The 18198-nt window shown below is 42.0% G+C and overlaps 1 long non-coding RNA gene across 2 annotated transcripts in view; it reads left to right on the top strand.

Annotated features, from left to right (window-relative positions):
* LOC144767836 (uncharacterized) overlaps positions 1–18198 on the top strand; it is a 75434-nt gene that overhangs the window by 34118 nt on the left and 23118 nt on the right. The window contains exon 3 of one of the 2 annotated variants that reach the window (XR_013598357.1): positions 8194–8244. The exons of the other annotated variant lie outside the window; for it this stretch is intronic. This is a non-coding gene — a long non-coding RNA (uncharacterized LOC144767836). The remainder of the gene's footprint in view (positions 1–8193; positions 8245–18198) is intronic. 2 annotated transcript variants of the gene reach the window in all.

Here is an 18198-nt window from a genome sequence, read left to right as displayed (position 1 = left end):
GTGGCAGGGCCCTCGTCAGCAGGCTACCACCAGCCATTGCCATTATGTGACATTTCAGACTGTATGAGCCCTCAAAACCATAAGAATGGCTTGGGTGTCTAGTATTAGTGGTTTTGAATACATATTGAGATGATAAACAACTGTTGTTCTGTCTCAGGTGCCGATGTTGAACATTAAGTGCTGGTACCGAGCACTGGAAACCACTGCCACAAATTAAGCACTAACTGTCCTAAGCAATATTTTGTTCTGACAAGGACATCACACGAACCAACACATGTCCTATATGTGTGTGAGTCCAGGGTCTGCTTTAATTGCAGTATGTTTTTTCTGGACCTCTGAGATTCAGTGCTGCCGCTAGTATGGACTTAAACTGCTAATCATGTTTGATGCAAGCTAGATCTTGTGTACATTGTTGGCAGCGCATATGTTTCCATTGTGGCCAATGAGGACAGTAGTGGGAATGTGTGTGATGGCCCAAGGGATGCTCAATCCCTGTCACTGTGAACCTGGTGGTATGACTGGGCATATCTGTGTCATGGAAAAGTATAACATTGTTAGAGCAGTATACTTATTTTCTCTGAATTCAGGGCTCAGGGTTTACTGGTATATTGGGCCCATTTGTTTAAGTTGTGTGTTTCCTATTATGAAATTACAATTTAATGATTTTCTAATTTGAGATTTCCTAATAGCAATTGCGACTCAGTGGGAATGCTATTTGGAAATCTCAATTTATGTACATTTCACTTTGCAATTCCCAAATAGCGTTTTTTTTACGATTCGCTATTTAGGAATAGCAAAAGTGACATTTTTTTCAGATGGGCCTAATTCAGGTGCTGTCATACTAAGAGTTCATTTACAAAGAGAATTTCGTTCAGGCTGTTGACATCCACTCAAGATTATTTCACAGAATTCAGATTTTTTTTATCTTGTTGATCAAGTATCCAAATGTGATATTTTTGCTTATGAAAATTAATCTATTTTAGCTACTGTGCAGCGTTTTTTGACTTTTTGAGTTTAGTAACTTCCAGGTTAAAATTAGGAATAAACTTTCTAGCTCATTTGAGGACACATTTACACGCTCAATCTGTATGTACCCCACAATTCTTGCTCCTGATGAAGGGAGTTTTTTTTCACCCTCACAGCACTCTGGGTAATCTGAGGCAGATACATAGCTGAAACATAGGTTAGTGTCCCAGACCTTTGGTGTTTGGGGTGTGCCGACTGGCAGTGTCTCAGCTCTCCTAGGGATGTGGACTTTTTGGTGGCTGTGGCATGTGGGGGTGAGGTCTGCAGACAGTGACCTCAACACATGGCATAGACATGGCCCCAGAATTTGCACAATCTGTTTAAAGGAATTGAGAGCCATTAACTCCAGGCCAGAACTTTCCAATGTCTTCCCTGGCCAATCTAATATATAGAATGGCATTGCCTTTTTCAGTCTTATCCCATTCTTTCATGGCTGAATAATTGTTTCCTGTTCCTGTATGTCCCTTTCTATCTTTGGGTATAAAAGCTACAATACATTACTGCGGTTTCCTCACCCCCTTTCCTGATTACTCATGCTAGTGGTGTTGATTTTTGGAGGCAGTCTTCCTCAACATCGATTGGTCGTCAACCATCGGGGACAGTCTTTATCCTAAAAGCTTTTAACTCCTTTCATGGTTACTGCATTCACACTGCATTCACCATATTCAACCTATTTTTCTCACATAACCTCTTGAAAGATGACGGTGGGTACTAGGGGGATATACCACTATGGAGGACAATATGGGGTTGAGATTTGGTGAAGACATTGTGGCTGAAATACTAAAGACACCCTCACTACTGGACTATGAGGGCAATGCAGCCAGAGCTAGCTTACAATGTGACTGGAACTCACTAGCCTCCCTCAATAAACTACAAGTGAAAATTGCTCTTCACGGGTCTGTAATGACAGAGTACATTCAAGTAAATTCAGCGCCCAACGGCCTGCTAGTACGCACAGCACCTAGGATTTTCCTAGAGGGCTCGCTCTTCAGACGAGAATGGAGCCAGATTGCATGGAAATGCACCCTGACTGGATTATCCTAATTATTAGTACCGCCAAACTTCTCTCAGAGGCATTGATAATAAAAATCAACATGGCAGAGAATGGTCTAAAAGTAAGGAATAGTCCATCAGCCTTCAAGACTCGCCTGGTGGAAATTTACGCACAAATGTCCGACCATCGAGACTACCTTCTCCAACAGAAGATCTTTAAGCTGCAGAAGGACATCAAAAGATTTGATAGGGAGAAAATCTACCCTTACATCAAGGAGGATTTCCAATCCACTGACAACAATGCCTTGTCCTATGATGGCTCGTCCACCTCTCAGCATTCTGGACATTCATCTAACAGCAATTTCAGCAAACATAGGTGGGTAGGCACTGAAATCAACAAGTACTCCTTCCACCACCACTGATGCCCCCAATGTATGGATACCCCAATCAACCATGCCGCAACAAGCACACCGATGTGGTATCCCCCCTTTATGGCCCACAACCAGAGTTCCAGCAGCCATTCTTCCAATACCCTCCCCATCCTTTTCAGAACAGAGGAAGGGGAAGAGGCAGAGGAAGAAGAAGAAGAGGGAACAAACATTTACAAGGGCAGGACATGGAGAACAAACCCAGAATGACAACAAGCAATACGCACCAAAAAAGCTGATCGTCAACCTGTCCAAGTGGGAACTTGCAACAGATGAGACAAATGTATTGCAAATGGGCCTAGGCTTTGTGCCTACATCTAAAGAAGACAACTTCAGGATGAATGAGGAATTACACCAACTATTCCGCAAAATAAAACTCAAGTCTTTCTTCAAAGAGACTTGAGCACAACGACACAGGACTGAGACCACAGTCTAGATTTACCCACACCGCTGGTGGAATGGTCCCCAGTGAGGTCCTAATGTTTGAGAAAGTGGTTCTCAAGGAGGCTAACCTACTAAAAACAAGACCAACCTACAACAATATGTCTAAAAAAACCTGGGAGGCAATCAATTCATTTAAGTAATATGCCACAATCATAATTAAGCCCGCAGACAAAGGGGGCGCCACAGTGAACCTGGACCTCGAGGACTACGGGAAAGAGTGCTCACAGCAGCTGAACACCACTCAATACTACAAAAGACTTGAACCATTTTTTACGCCCACTGGTCCAGGTGACCCCTGTGTACCTCAAAGACACCTGCGACGTCCTTATCTTGATCTAAGAGATCAATGGCGACAACACAGAGGGGATCAACTTATTCCTCACACTCGATTTAGAGGCACTATACACAAATATTCACCAGGATGCCACCATCGAGGCAGTGGGAAACCTACTACGAGAGGCGGACTTACCCACCAACACCCCGGCCAGCTTCGTCATCGATGCAATCACGCTGGCACTGACTAACAACTTATTCCACCAAGTACTAGACACCAGCATGGGGAGCACCTTAGCTCCGAGCCTAGCCGGGTCATTTTGAAGCCACCAACATCTTCACAGACACAAACCGCTTCCAGAGGAATCTCATCACCTGGAAAAGGTACATCGATGATGTCCTCATCCTCTGGAAAGGCAACAGAAGAGGCTGCCACTGCATTCCATGACTGGATCAACAACCAGGATCCCCACCTACGCTTCACCAAGCCATCCAGTGACAAGGCAATCCCATTTCTGGACCTACTCATAAGCCTCAAAGACGGCTACTTGCCTACCACAACCTACAGAAAGACGACCAACTGCAACAGTCTGCTTAACTTTAAGACCTATCACCCAAAAGCCCTGCGAGAGAACTTACCTTATGGCCAATTCTTGAGGATTCAGCAGAAGTGCAGCAAGGTACAAGAGTTTGAGTCTCAAGGCACTACCCCATAGACGTGATCTCTAGAGCCAGCAAACGTGCCAGAAATAATACCTGACAAGGACTCCTGGAGACTAGGGAATGTCAAACCAGCGACATAATCACATGCGCACCACTTTTACCCCGCTATCTAACCAAATAAAGAAGATTATCAAGCACAACTGAAGGATCCTCAACACCGACTCACTGGGTCTAGATCCTTCCCAAACAAACGACAAACCTTCGTGACCAGCTGTTCAACACATGGCCATGAGCAAAACAGAGACCCCAGGAAACCAAATGATGGAATCTCCCTGCCATGACTAGACACCACTCCTGTGGCACATGTGGAGCTTGCTCTTCAACCAAACATACCAAATCACAACAATTGGATGACTTTGTGTGGGAACAGCGTAAACACACGAATTGTAAAACTACTAACTGTGTGTACTTAATCACCTGCCCGGGCCCGGGTTGAATTGCAAAACTGTATAAATCGCATCACTCATGGTTTTTTCCTTTTTCTCTCTTTTGTTTCATTTGTCACAGATATTGCAGTAGGCCCTGAAGAGAATCCCCAACGATTCAGTGGGATTCGAAACACGTATTTGTACATTATCTTGCAGCATTAATTTATAATGAATTTCAATTAGTCTGTCTGAGATATAGGAATGTATTATGAAAAAATAGTTAACTTCATTGCTCTTGGAAAACACTTGTAGACCGTGGCTGTTTCTTGCTTGTTGTTTTTCACTGTTGTTTTACTGTGGTTATAAATTGCACATACTTTTTCCCTTAAAGCGTGTAAATGTGATATGGTTGTTTGTGATATGCTTGCAATTTTGAATGAATGATTGAATGCATGGTTAATGCCTCTATGTCCCACGTGTTTGTCAGAAACATCCTTTTTGTACTATGAATTAAACCTTGAAATACATTCTTTGAAAAAATGTTGAATAAAATGCTATTGATGAGCAATTCCCATTCTTGAATTTCTTTTCTGGATTTGGATGGACATTGGTTTATTCAAATTATTTATATCAGTATTGGCATTTCTGTTTTGTTAGATAAACTCTTATCTCCGGCTCACATTAGGGTCACTGTGAGTGCGACACAGACTCCAGTGCACGTAATATAATATGGTCTGAACTTTAACCTCCTCCTTTGGGTGGAGGAGACTCTGTGATCGCGACACAGACTCTAGTGCATGTATTATACACCACACTTATATGCCCTAAAGTCATCTTTAAACCAGGGAGACACCAACCCAGCACATGGAGGAGTCTCTATACCTTTCATGACCTTCCCTTTGTGCCATTTTTCACTGGCAGCTCTTTCCAACTCACATAATCGGCACCACAACCAGTGAAAGGTTCATAACGCTAGGACTACTAGACTAAATTCTCTCCCTCACTCTGGGAGTCCTGACTAGGGGCTCTAGTATGATACTATTTGGTTTTGGAGGGCACCACCTATGATAACTTTCGTGCAGACACACGATCTCTGATCACTTTAGATAAACAGCATCATGTCCAGAACACATACGAGTAACCACTGTCCTCCACTCTACCCACGCGCTGTCCTTCAATAGCCCTTTAGAAGTCCTGACACAGCACGCATGCACAACTCCACAGACACTGGAGCGATGCACGCATGCGCAGCCTGTTAACCCCTTCCGTTCTCATGATGAGCTCAGCTCGTCATGACGTATACCTCTAGGGTGCTCATGACAAGCTGTGCTCGTCATGACCACACCCATTTACATTAAGGTCCAGCACAGCAGGGAAATGAGTCAAGCAGCCAAAGTGTTAATGACTAAGAATACCAGAAAGAGGAGCCTCCTATGGGCAATTATTTTTAAAAAAATGTTTACATTTTATTTAAGAAGTTTTCTATAGCACTGGCCAGACCCAGGGGTATTGGAGCACTTTACAATAGTTACATAACAGATAATCATCAGAAACAAAAATAGAAAAGTGACACATCAACATAAGAACACAAAAATAAAGAGCAGCACAATGTAGTGCAGGACAGTTATTTGCCTTCAGGGTGCTTCGGAGTCTAAGAGCTGGAGCAGAGCTTGATGTCTGCTAGCTGCCCCGAGCTATCCTTTCCCTCGGGAGCGGTTGAGGAACAGGTTTTTGAGTTAGCTTTTGAATTCTACAAAGGAGGTAATGGTTCTGATGTGAGGGGGAATTGAGCTCCAGATTTTGAGTGTGCTTCCGGTGAAAGATTGGTCCGCAGTTTTTTTTTCTTCTAGTTTTTGGTGGTATGAGTATGAGGGAGTTTGAACTTCTCAGGTTCCTGGTCTGGCCAGCTTTTCTGAGTTTTTTTGCCAAGTACTCAGGCTTGCCTGTGTGAAGGGCTTTATGAGTGAGGCAGGCTGTTCTGAAGCTAATCCGCATTTCGACTGGAAGCCACTTTAGTTCCTTGAGAGCTGGGAAGATATGATCGAATGTCTTGACACCGGTGATCATTCTGGCGGCCGCATGCAACGTTGTTTTGATGGGGGCCTGGCGTGATTTTGGAATTCCTGAGAGGACTGCGTTCCCATAGTCCAGTATTAACAGTACCAGAGATTGGATGGCCTGTTTGAGATCATTGGACAGAATGTAGGGTTTTATTTTGTGCAGTAGTCTGACTTTAAGGAAAGCGCTTTTGCCGAATTCTTAATGTGTCTCTTCATGTTCAGTTTTGAGTCTAGAGTGATGCCTAGAGATTTGACAGCGTCTGCTAGTGTGAGATTCCCGTTGAGAGCATCGATGGCCTTTAACCATTCAGCAATTTTGGGGTTATCTTCCTTATTCGAGATGAGGAGTGTGTCAGTCTTATCAGGATTTAGTTTCAGGTGGTTGCTTGTCAGACAGTGTTGGACATCTTTCAGAACATCATTAAGTCTTTGTATGTCTTTAAGAGAAGTAGTTTCCAGATAGATCTGAGTATCATCAGCGTAGAGATGGAAGCGGATTTTGGCTTTTCTGAGAGGTTTGGAAAGAGGGGCCATGTAGATGTTAAAGAGTTGCGGTGATAGCACCGATCTTTGAGGGATGCCCTTCTTGACGTGCTGGAGGACGGAAGTGAAGTTTTTGATTTTGATTTTGATTTTTTGTGTGCGATTATGTAGAAAGGAGAAGAACCATTTGAGGACTACCTCGCCAAGCCCAGCTCTTTCTTGGAGAGCCCTTATGAGCAGTTTGTGATCTACAGTATCGAATGCTACCGAGAGGTCAAGGAGAATGAGGAGGTCAGAGTCTGGTGATCCATGGATATCGTCGATGATGTTGAGAATTGCTGTTTCTGTGCTGCAGCCTTTTCTGAAACCAGACTGGTGGGGTCCAGGAGGTTGATGTTGTCTAGGTGCTGGGTTAGTTGATGTAGTACGCATCTTTCTAGAGTTTTTGAAAGAAGGGGGAGGTTTTACACAGGTCTAAAATTATTTCAACAGGAGGGTGACGACCCATTTTTAGGCAGTCTGGAACCACTCCGTTTTTCAGGGAGCTATTTATGATCGTGCTCCAAAGTGGAGCTAAGGCGTGCTTCAATTTTTTGGTCAGTAGGGTATGAATGGGGTCTAGGACATGGGTTGAGGGCTTGGGGTGGAGATCAAAGTGACTATCTCAGTTCCTAGGATGGGACAGAAACTAAGCCAGGAATTGGGAGAGGAACCAGGAGAGAGAACAAGCGATCCAGCCGCAATGCTTTTCATGGGGTGCGTGTTGTTGACGAACAGTGAGAGTTCTATTTTGGTGATCTTATCATTAAAGAAGTTGGCAAAGTTATCACATAGTTCTTTGGACGCCTGTACAGAGGAGGATACAGGCTTGGAGGTTTGTTGTCTAATGACGCTATAGAGCTCCATGGGTCTGTTTTTGGCACTGTCCAGCACCAAGCGGAAAATGCTGGATTTCTTGTTTTTGATGCGGTTGTTGTATTTCCTACGGGCTGATTTGAGTTGATTGCGGAGGATGGAGGTAGGGTTATTTCTCCACATTCTTTCTTTGGCTCTAAGTTTTCTCCTTTCGGATTGGAGGTCAGGATTGAACCATGATCTGGATGGGATGGCTCTACTCTTTTTGAGCTTTAGGGGAGCTATTTTGTCAAGTATGGACACTAGCTTTGCGTTGTCACATTCAGTGAGGTCATTAGTTGAGAGGTGGTCATTGGTTTCGGGGAGAAGTGAGCTTATCTGTTCCTCAAGGACTCCCATGGGGACCTGAGAGAAGTTTCTCAACCATTTGGGGGGGTCTTGCAAAGGTGATTGAGAGAGAGTTAGTTGGTTGATATAAAATAAGGTCATATGGTGAATAGTATTTGTAGATAACCTCCGCTTGCTCTCCCTCACTTGCAGGCAGGTGGCAGGACGGCGCAGGTTGATTGGAGCTGACACCCAAGCTAATATGTAAGTACCAGGATGTCAGCCATAGCGGTGATGGATTACGCTAAGTAAGTAAAAGCAACCAAGAATAATGTTTGGTGCCTGTTTCTCATCAGTGTTGCTGTATCTTTTTGTTACCCTCTCTCTAGCCCAATAAGGTGCGGGCACCCTACGCCATTAGCCTAAGGAGCACATTTCTCCCTTCATTAGGTAGGGTTGCAGCAATACAATATTGGACATTTGCTTTTCTTTTAACCTCTGTACTCCTAATACTGGTCACTGACATGGACAGGAGGGGCTCTTATTAGCCTTCACACAAACATCCCGCACAGGCAATGTTTGGTGGGTGCTTCTAGTTCCCTATACTAGTACCCGCAGGACCAGTAAAACTTCGTGACCCCAGCCAGGGCTCCCTCATATGTCACAAGCACTAATGCTATCACGGATGCCCCCGGGATGCCGGGAGGAGAGTCAAATGTGCTGGCACTCCTCTGGGCGGCCGGCCCTCGGCTCCTTCCACGTGTGTCACTCTACAGGGTGCCGAGAGTGATGGGCACTGTGCCGACTGGCTTGTCTCCCTCTCCTGCTGTTCTCTCTCACCGTAGCACACTTTGCGTCTTCTACGACTTGTGTGCAGGGAGGTAAAACCACCAGCCTCCCTCACTCACTTGAAATATGTCTCTCTTTCGTTTTTACCTCTCCTACGTCATGTTCGGAGTGGAATCTACTATTTAGTAAAATGCCTAGACTAAAGGATTCTTAGCCCCAGACCCCCACTGATCGTCTAGAGGAAACCTTACCCCTCTACCTTATTATTTTTTATGTGCACAACACCACTCTCACTGTTTGCTTTGGTCCTGATGAAATGCCAAAGATTGTTACGACAAGAGAGACGTGAAACATGTCGACCTTTTAGTTACCTGGGTACGTCACACCTACATGGGTAACTCATAAAACTACAGGTTTTTTTATTCTCCCATGGGTACCACTTTATTAAAGCACTCTTTAGTTACTCTTAGGCAGTTTAAACGCTCTGCTCGCACTTAATCACCCTCCACAGCGGACTCACTCCACACACCCTCACGCATCAAACAGCAGCTCCCAAAAGATCTCCAATAAAGTGACTCTTCGGGGACCCATATGGCATTGAAGTGCCGGCCAGACGAGGACCAACCGCCGATGATGAAGCAAGACATCCCTCGGGGGGTGTGAGGGCAACAAGAGAAAAGACTTGTTCTCCCCTATCTGAGTCCCAGACCTAGGACACCCCTCTTCCCCTCTTTGCAGAAAGTGAGGCAGTGACTTATTACACTACTCACCCTGGAGCAGTGTCCCCCCCTTTGTTGTATTCATGGATACTGGGGGAGTCATCCATAACTGTGTGTCTCCAAATCTAAGCATTTATGTTTCCCCCATGATGTCCAGACCCTACTATATCTAATTAACATTTCTTTAAGTTAATCAATTAAATCCTTATCAATCAAGATGTCAATATTGTCTTCAGCTGTAGCTCCAACAGAATAAAGTAGGTAGCACTTGCAATGAATCATAACATTCCTAACAGACAGGGCATACCTTATTTTCATTAGTCACAAATTATCACCACCCGCAATTTCCCACATGGATTAGCTTTTTCCATCTGAACTTTCTTGTGGTCAATAAATGATTTGATGTGGCATGTCTGCTCAAACTGGTTCTCTGATAATTGTAGACAATAGTCATGTTTTTGTGGCCTGTAGTGCAATCTTAAAAGTGCCAGATGAGACTGTCTGAAGGGTAGGTTTATTTTGTGACTGTGTGGACACTGGTTTTGTGGCTGTGTATAGAATGTTTTTGTGGAAATTAGTGTGCTGCTGCTGTTGTAAACATATTCAAATGAAGACAAGGTGGCAGTAACCAGCATTGTGCAAGCTTTGTATGGTGTTATCACCTTACAAGCTGCATCGGTGAACCAATCACACTTTGTGGGTGGACGTGCAGGGACGTGTTACTTTTTGATATGGAAGGTACATTGTGAATTTCACCACTGCATTTCTCTACTACTGTCAAACAAATTGCCCACAACAAACAGAAATGCCTGTGGTTCCCCACCCCTCAGACAATCAAAACAGTGCACATGATTGTTTGGCCGGACGTCTTTGACCAGCCAAACCGGCATAAGCATATTTCTACACATGGCTGTATTGTACAGCCGGATGGAGAAAAGACACACGCTCCCATGCACTGTCTTAGAGGCAAACTAGGCAGAGCTAAAAAAAATCCCAGTGCTACTGTCTTGCTGGGAATGCTATTCACAGTATGAGAGAAGCACTGGGATTGGCATCTGGGAGCATGAGCAGTGTGCACCAGTCGAGGATCAGAAGAGGAGCAAGAGATGCAGTGTCAGGTAAGTATTGATTTATTTAATTTTATACTTTTTTTATGTATTTATGCCCCTCCTTCTTGCTGTCCTTCCACATTACATCAAGAGCAGTTGCCACTGCAATTTACAAATGTGGGCTACTGTATTTACTACCCATTTTGTAATTGTGGTTATTTGGGGGCCTGGTTCTTTTTACTGCCGCGAAGCCAACATTGACAACTGAACCTCCCTCAATGCTCTGCAAATGCTTTTAATTGGCAGGAGATTAAGCAAAGGTATGGCCTTTGCACATGTTCTGCGAGGTTGGGTGAAAGCACTTGGCATGTGGTCTGTAGGACTGGGTGAATGCACATGGCACATGGTTAGTGGGATTGGGTGAAAGCATGTTGCAGATGGTCTGTGAGATTGGGTGAAATCACTTTTCAAGGTCTGTGAGATTGGGTGAAAGCACATGTCACATGGTCTGTGAGATTGGGTGAAAGTACATGGCTCATGGTCTGTGGTATTGGGTGAATGCACATGGCACATGGTTAGTGGGATTGGGTTAAAGCATGTGGCACATGGTCTGTGGATTTGGGTGAAAGCACATGGTCTGTGGGATTGGGTTAAATCATATGTCACATGGTCTGTGAGATTGGTTGAAAGAACATGCCACATGGTCTGTGGAAATGCAGTAAATGTGGATCTGAGTTGCCTAGGAGTTCCAGGCTGAGTTGGTCAACATATGTCAGACTGGCTTCTTTGAATTCAAGCATACAGAAGAGGATTTACTTTTTTGATGTCATGCCATGTCTTGTCATGTCTTGTCATGTCATCATGTCATGGCATGTCTGATGTAGCTGCTCCAGTGTTAACAAGAATAAGAACACTGTGATACTCCTGTAGAGATGTACTGTGCACGCTTGACTAATTGCGCATACATGAGAGAAATACCTTTAAGGCTTTGTGCCTTTCCACTTGAACATTCAACATACAAATAAGGGCATCTCGCTCTGCGTATGGTTTGCACGCTCTGCGGCACTAGTTGCTCAGTAGTATGCTAGGTTAAAGTACCTTAACACTGTTAGAAAAGGCATGAAAAGTGTTTCCTATTCCACTGCGAGAACCATCTGATATTCAGGAAATTCTTTACACACAACATATTAGGTTTAATTCACACAGCAACCATGCCAACGCAACGTCTGTGAACATTGCAAATGTTTGTGATTCACAAAATATGTTTGTAATATTCTGTGCACAGCAGCTGTTCGAGAGGAGACTGAGCCCAACACTCCACCATCAGCAGTGTTTGCTATGCAGACTTGGGAGAGGCCACCTTCTATTGTAAGCCACACAGTGAGTTACTCATACCATGGACAAATAGAAGGAGAATGCACTTTTACAACTATCCAGGTCAGTCCTGGTCAGTCTTTCAAGGTCCTGTTTCTGCATCTGAAACTCTTCCAGGTTGCTAGCGCACAGGTGCCCTGACTCAGCTACCCCAGCTATCCCATCTATGAAAGAATCTGCAATTCACCCCAACTACCCTGTATATACACTAGATATTCCCCTTTCTCACACTCCAAGCATGCTCCAGATATATGGTTTCGACCCTAATATAGATACACAGGAATCCCCTGATTAGCAGTGGGACACTCCCAGCAGGGAAAGATGCTAATGCAAGTGTGGGTTCTCGGCTTATTGCGGTTCTGCAGTGTAGGAATAGCATTGTTTTGCCCAGCATATTCAATGCCACATTATCTTAACAACATCTTGCTGCCCTTACAGCATATGGTTTCACATATGGACAACCTACTCCACACCAACCTTCAGTAGCAAATTGAGCAGTTGTAAAACCCTCTTGAATTGGTGAGGCAATAAAATACCAGGTGGGACAAAGCAGTGTATCAGCTAACCCCGTTCCTGGTTGATTGATGTTTTGTCACACCTGCAGGACCGCCTTCCATTGGTGATACATCTGATAGACAAACCTGACAGTCTTCAGGACCTTAAACATTCAAATCCCCACATCCAATGAACCTGACAGTAATCCATACCAGTACCTGAGGAGGTAATGAGGGGCATGGACAATACTGACCTTGACATGGACCCACCCCCTCCTTCCATCATGTTCATATCACTTTCATACACCACCCCCACAACTAGGCCCTGTCCTCTTGTTTTAAGGGCACACATCATGGAAATATGTATATGTTGACCTAAGTACTGACCATAACAATGTAAGCAAGAAAGCACATAGACTGTGGTCCTGATTAGGAGGATACTAGTCAGACCAGTCAATAACAGCTTAGCACCAGGCATAAACTGGGGTTACTATGCAGACGGATCCTACCTTCCTATAATTAACAATTCTGTAGATGTGGTGTCAGTGCTTAATTGGAGATCCACTTTTATATCACAAAAAATAGTACATTTCAATGATATAGCGAGTTGCAGTAATGTTCTAGAGAATATATCTTTCACTAGTTTAATTAACTATCTCTTTAAATACTTGGCTGAATCACAAATGGAGTGTTATTATCTGGCACGGTTCATTGCAGAAAAACTTCAATCGGGTTAATGCTGAAATCAATTTGAATGGTTAAATTAATTAATTTCACTGCTTAGAGATTGGAAAACATATTTGTAGCTCAATTACCCAAGATGCAAACTACAAAAAGTGACTCTTGAATGTATATTCTCACATTGTTTAACCAGCTTTATTTGGGATAAAGTTGCATAAAACTGGATGTCAAATATACCATATGTGAACAGGGAATGTATCAAAATGTTAACAAGATAGGAGGGACTAAAGCTGTTTAAAGATTGTATTGGGGGACAAGGATGACAAAAGAGGGAAAGGCAAAAGAATATAAACCAACAGCAACAGAGCAGCTTCATATGGTGTTGAGTTATGGGGTTTTAATGATTTTTCTGATGTGATAAGGACAGGGAAAATATGTTTAGGATCATTAGCCTCACTTCCATCAACCACCCTACTGTATCCCTTATCTTTTGCTATGGGCTTCAAAAAGGTAGCCCAAATAACCCCATTGCACCCATTGCTGTTTTGTCAGAGAATCTGGGTCATTCCTGTGTTGATGCGCTATGCAGCTGATAGTTCTAATCAAATCCCATGGTTGCCCTCAATAAAATAACTTTTTAACTCTCTAGGTCAGGGTGGTCTTTGGCCTTATCCTATTAAAGACAACATTCATTCTATTGGTGCATTGAAAAACCTTTGTTTACACTACAGGGGACGGAACTAAAAGTTAGGGCTCCCACCGTGACTTGAGAGATCCTGGACTTCAAGCTGTCATATAGTCTAGAGCAGCACTTTGATTTGACCACAGTTCCATTAGATAGGAAGCTATCAGCCTGATTCATCAACGGACCGTTTTGCGAGCCCCTAATAGCGATTCATAGCGAATCGCTATTGAGGACTCGCAAAACGGTATTCATGTAGGAATTGCTAAATAAATAGCGATTCCTACACATTCCTTATTTGCGAGTAACAATTTGCTACTCGCAAATAAGGAATAACTCCTCATTCATTCCTATGGGCCAAAAGGCCCATAGGAATGAATGGTGAGTATCCCTTATTTGCGAGTAGCAATTTGCTACTCGCAAATAAGATAGCGATTTTAAGGGTGCCAGGGGTGTCCAAAGGACACCCTGTAGCACCCCTTAAATGCACATTTGAACAGGTGTTGCGCACACACATGTCCGAAGGACATGTGTGTGTGTAACATGCAAAAGAAAAAAATGCACTAAAGTGCTTTTTACACTATTTTCGCAATTTACCACCAAGTCAGACTTGGTGGTAAATTGAGACCAAATATTGCGATTTCGCTATTTCTAATTGGTTGATGAATTGCATTTAAGGAATCTCTATTAGAGATTCCTTAAATCCAATTCCTTGCAAATATGCGATTTCGGTAATAGTGATTTTTGCATTTGGGATGATGAATCCCAAATGCAAAAATCGCACTCGCAAAGGGCCAGATTCTCAAATCTGGCCCTTTGCGAGCGCAAATCAGCTTGATGAATCAGGCTGTATATCATCAACCTAGAGTGGGGACAGTCCCCTCAATCCCATTCACAGCAAGGTGGGCAGGTTCAAATTCTGTGAACTGGCCTTTTTGTGATGGTCAAACCGAATCTGTACGGCTTGGTATATTTGTGTGCGCTGCATAAACAAGTTCAGCTCTACATGGATTGCACCAGTTTGTAGACAGATAGGCACTTTAATCTACTGTGTAGCATTAAGAATTTCGAGAGCTGATCCTTGTTCTTTAAATGCTTGTGCAGTTGCAAAAAAGAGTTTGGGACTGATGTGAATGAAAGGAAGCGCTAAAACTTCTGTTTTGAGATAACATATTCTTGCATTTTGGAACGTGACCCCTTTTTGTACCAACTTGCAATTGTGTTCCTGTTGTTTTACATGGACATTTTTTTTAAATATGTTTTGAAATAATGTAACTATTTTTATATTTTAATCTATTTATTGAATACTTTTATGGCTGATGCAGAATTAAGGTTATATTTGACCTGACTTTACTAAACCAACAATTGGAGATTGAATAGCAGTAAGCAGTAATTAATACATACAATTTTGAATAATTAAAATATATGGTTGGTATATTAAAATATATTTAAAAGAAAGTTACACTTTACGGAGGCTTAACGTTTTGAGAGGATGTATAATTCACATGATGTTTAGCTGCAATATCTAGGACATTTGTTAATGGAACCAATTTAAATCTCTATTAACATGTGGTTTGCACAAAGAAACAAAGACTACATCTAATCTACAATAATGACAAACATCATATCACCAAACTTTGGCTGAAATATTAGTGGAACACTTTCAATTGATTGGGATTTGTTGAAAAACTAAGGCCAATATGATGTCCTTTCTTATGTGAACCATATGTGACAAAATCCAATAAAGCAATGACGTCTGCTTTGGGCAATATAAGTGAAATATCACTGCATGTCAGGAATAGACTTTATTCCAAAAAGAAGCAGTGGGAGTGCATAAAAAGAGACGATACATCAGATCACTGTTAGGATGCCCACATGACCAACAAGATTTATTATTCATATTAAAAACAAATTGGCTATAGATGCAGGAGTAAGGTGTAATGTATAATATAAAAGGAACATACATTGAGTAGTAGAGGCAGTTCTGGAACTTTTGTTCATGAGGAAGATGGCCCAAGCACATCCCAAATCTGCTTCCCAACTAAACCTTATTTTGGGGTTTTTCCAAGAAGAATCTGGGGTTAAAAAATATTTACAAATAGGGGAGGCCTTGGGAGTGAGTATAAGATTTTTTTTAGGTGAGTTGTCCGAATAAGGAGATGTAGAAGTTGATGGGAGTGACTAAAGAATTTCTAAAATAATTCTACAAGAAGAGAAAACTTATGCCAAAGCAAGTGAGCGCAATTAAACTTTGCTTGAAATTGAGGGAAAGAGGGAGAATCAATACCATGAAATACATCTTCGGCCCACATTATACCCCTTCGTCTCCGAGACTTTCTAAAGGTATGTTGTATATAGTGATAAGATGGTTGCACCAAAGTGGATAGTGTAAAAAAGAATCTTGAGATAAATGTTGTAATTGATAATTAGGTTTTAATAGAACACATGTATTCTTAAATAATGGTGAAGATGCAGTGATGCTCTTTAAAGAAAAATACAGGACTTCTTTAGGAAGGAATACTCAATGTCAAGCCACAGAGCCATGACTAGGAAAGAGAATGGGAAGAGCCATTTAGAGGCCTTTAACAAACATAAAGCTTTATGATAAGTGTGAAAGTCCAGACAATTGTCACCTCCTTCCTTTTTAGGTTTCCTAAGATGCAATAAGGAGAGTCTAGATTTTTTTTGTTATTTCAGAGACAATTGGAGTTTTTTCTTAAAGTACGTAAGATGTATGTGAACTGAGATCATAGACAAAATATATAAGAGAAACGACCCCACCAAGGCAGAATTAATATTACCAATTATATTTAAATCTTCCGTCAAATTTATTGGAACTGAATTTGTAATAGAATTTGTAAAAATTATATTTCATTATTGAACTATTCCAATGGGAGCCAGTGGAGTCATAAAGCAGCATAATACAACATTTGGTAATGGGCAAAACTTCTGTTTTGTCAGAATTCATTTTATAACCTAAACCAAAAGAGATTTCAGGGAGCAGTGCCGGGATTGTAACACCAGGAAAGGATAAGAAAAATGTCATCCTCATAGGTGGAGAGTTTTTAATGTTTTTCACCATATTGAAAACCTGATATATGGTTATAATTTGGAATTCGAGATAAAAAGTGTTCAAGTGCTGAGGTTCCATGAATTCTGAACCTGTTCCATAAAGGTCATCATGGTTTCGTTACGAATTTGATATTAGCGAACCGTAACTAGTTAGTACCACAAGTATGAGTGTTTTCGTCATGTTAGACTGATGGATTCACTATGGGGCAGATTTATGTTAACTGGCGCATCCCCAGGCATGCGCCAGTTAATGTGCGCCACAGTGCGCCACAGCTCCGCCACCCATGGTGCGCCGCATTTACAATGCGAGCGGTAACTGCAAACACAACAATGATGGACAGAATGTGGATCAATGTCACACATTCACCCCAGTCCAAAGATCTGGGCCCAACTGGGAAGGACATGGCTTTTGTAGTTCGGACTGGACTGTTCCCATGGGGCACAGGGTCAGCGCTGATTTGCATATCGCCATTGTCTAACCCAGGGTGGTGTGGAGTGGAAAAACGATGGATTTGGGCCCAGATCTTTTGACTGGGGTGAATGTGTGACATTGATCCACATTCTGTCCATCATTGTTGTTTTTGCAGTAACCGCTCTGTACTGGGGATGCTCAGACGTGAGTCCCAGGTACAATGTGAAGGTAAACACCCAGGCTATTAATTAAACAGAAACCAGCTATGTATTCGACTGAAATATTCACTAAAGTTAGAAACTTTAAACCATAACACAAACAAATATAATGATATCAAAAATAGTATTTTTTAATAAAAACAAAGATAAATTTATACAATGTGTACATATAATTATAATAGATTATCGATGTAAAAATGATGAGTTTTCTAATTGAGGAAAACATAAATTAAAACATATTAAGATAGACACTAATACATATTCTTTCTCAAGTTTTTTGTGGCTGTTGAGTTTGAGTCAACGCGTTTCGACACGTCGTGGTGTCTTCCTCAGGACAGTTATACGTTCAGCCAATATGTCTATAAAGAACAGAGTATTATTAGTTCTTATATATTTGTTTGAAAATTCAAATGTCATAGTTTACAGTTTCATTTTAGAACATTGAGATTGATGATCAATGGCAGTGAACCAACAAAAAAACATTTTCCATTTCATTTTGTGATATCTGGTTCATTTTAGTTCAACATGGGAATATCGATTGCATTCATTGTTCAACTTTAGATAGTTTTTAATACATAGCATAGTACAGTGCACTTGATATAAATTTATACATAAAAGGAAACGTTGGGAGAAGAGGTTTAGACAGTTACAATCTGCATGATATCAATTGTTATGTCTAATATTTACAATTATTCTGTTATTAATATTCATTGGAGAGCTGATTCACA

This window comes from Lissotriton helveticus, chromosome 7 (genome assembly GCF_964261635.1).
Source record: "Lissotriton helveticus chromosome 7, aLisHel1.1, whole genome shotgun sequence".
Taxonomy (NCBI): Eukaryota; Metazoa; Chordata; class Amphibia; order Caudata; family Salamandridae; genus Lissotriton; species Lissotriton helveticus.
Note: the sequence above shows the minus strand (reverse complement) of the source record. Positions and strands in the feature narration are given on the sequence as shown.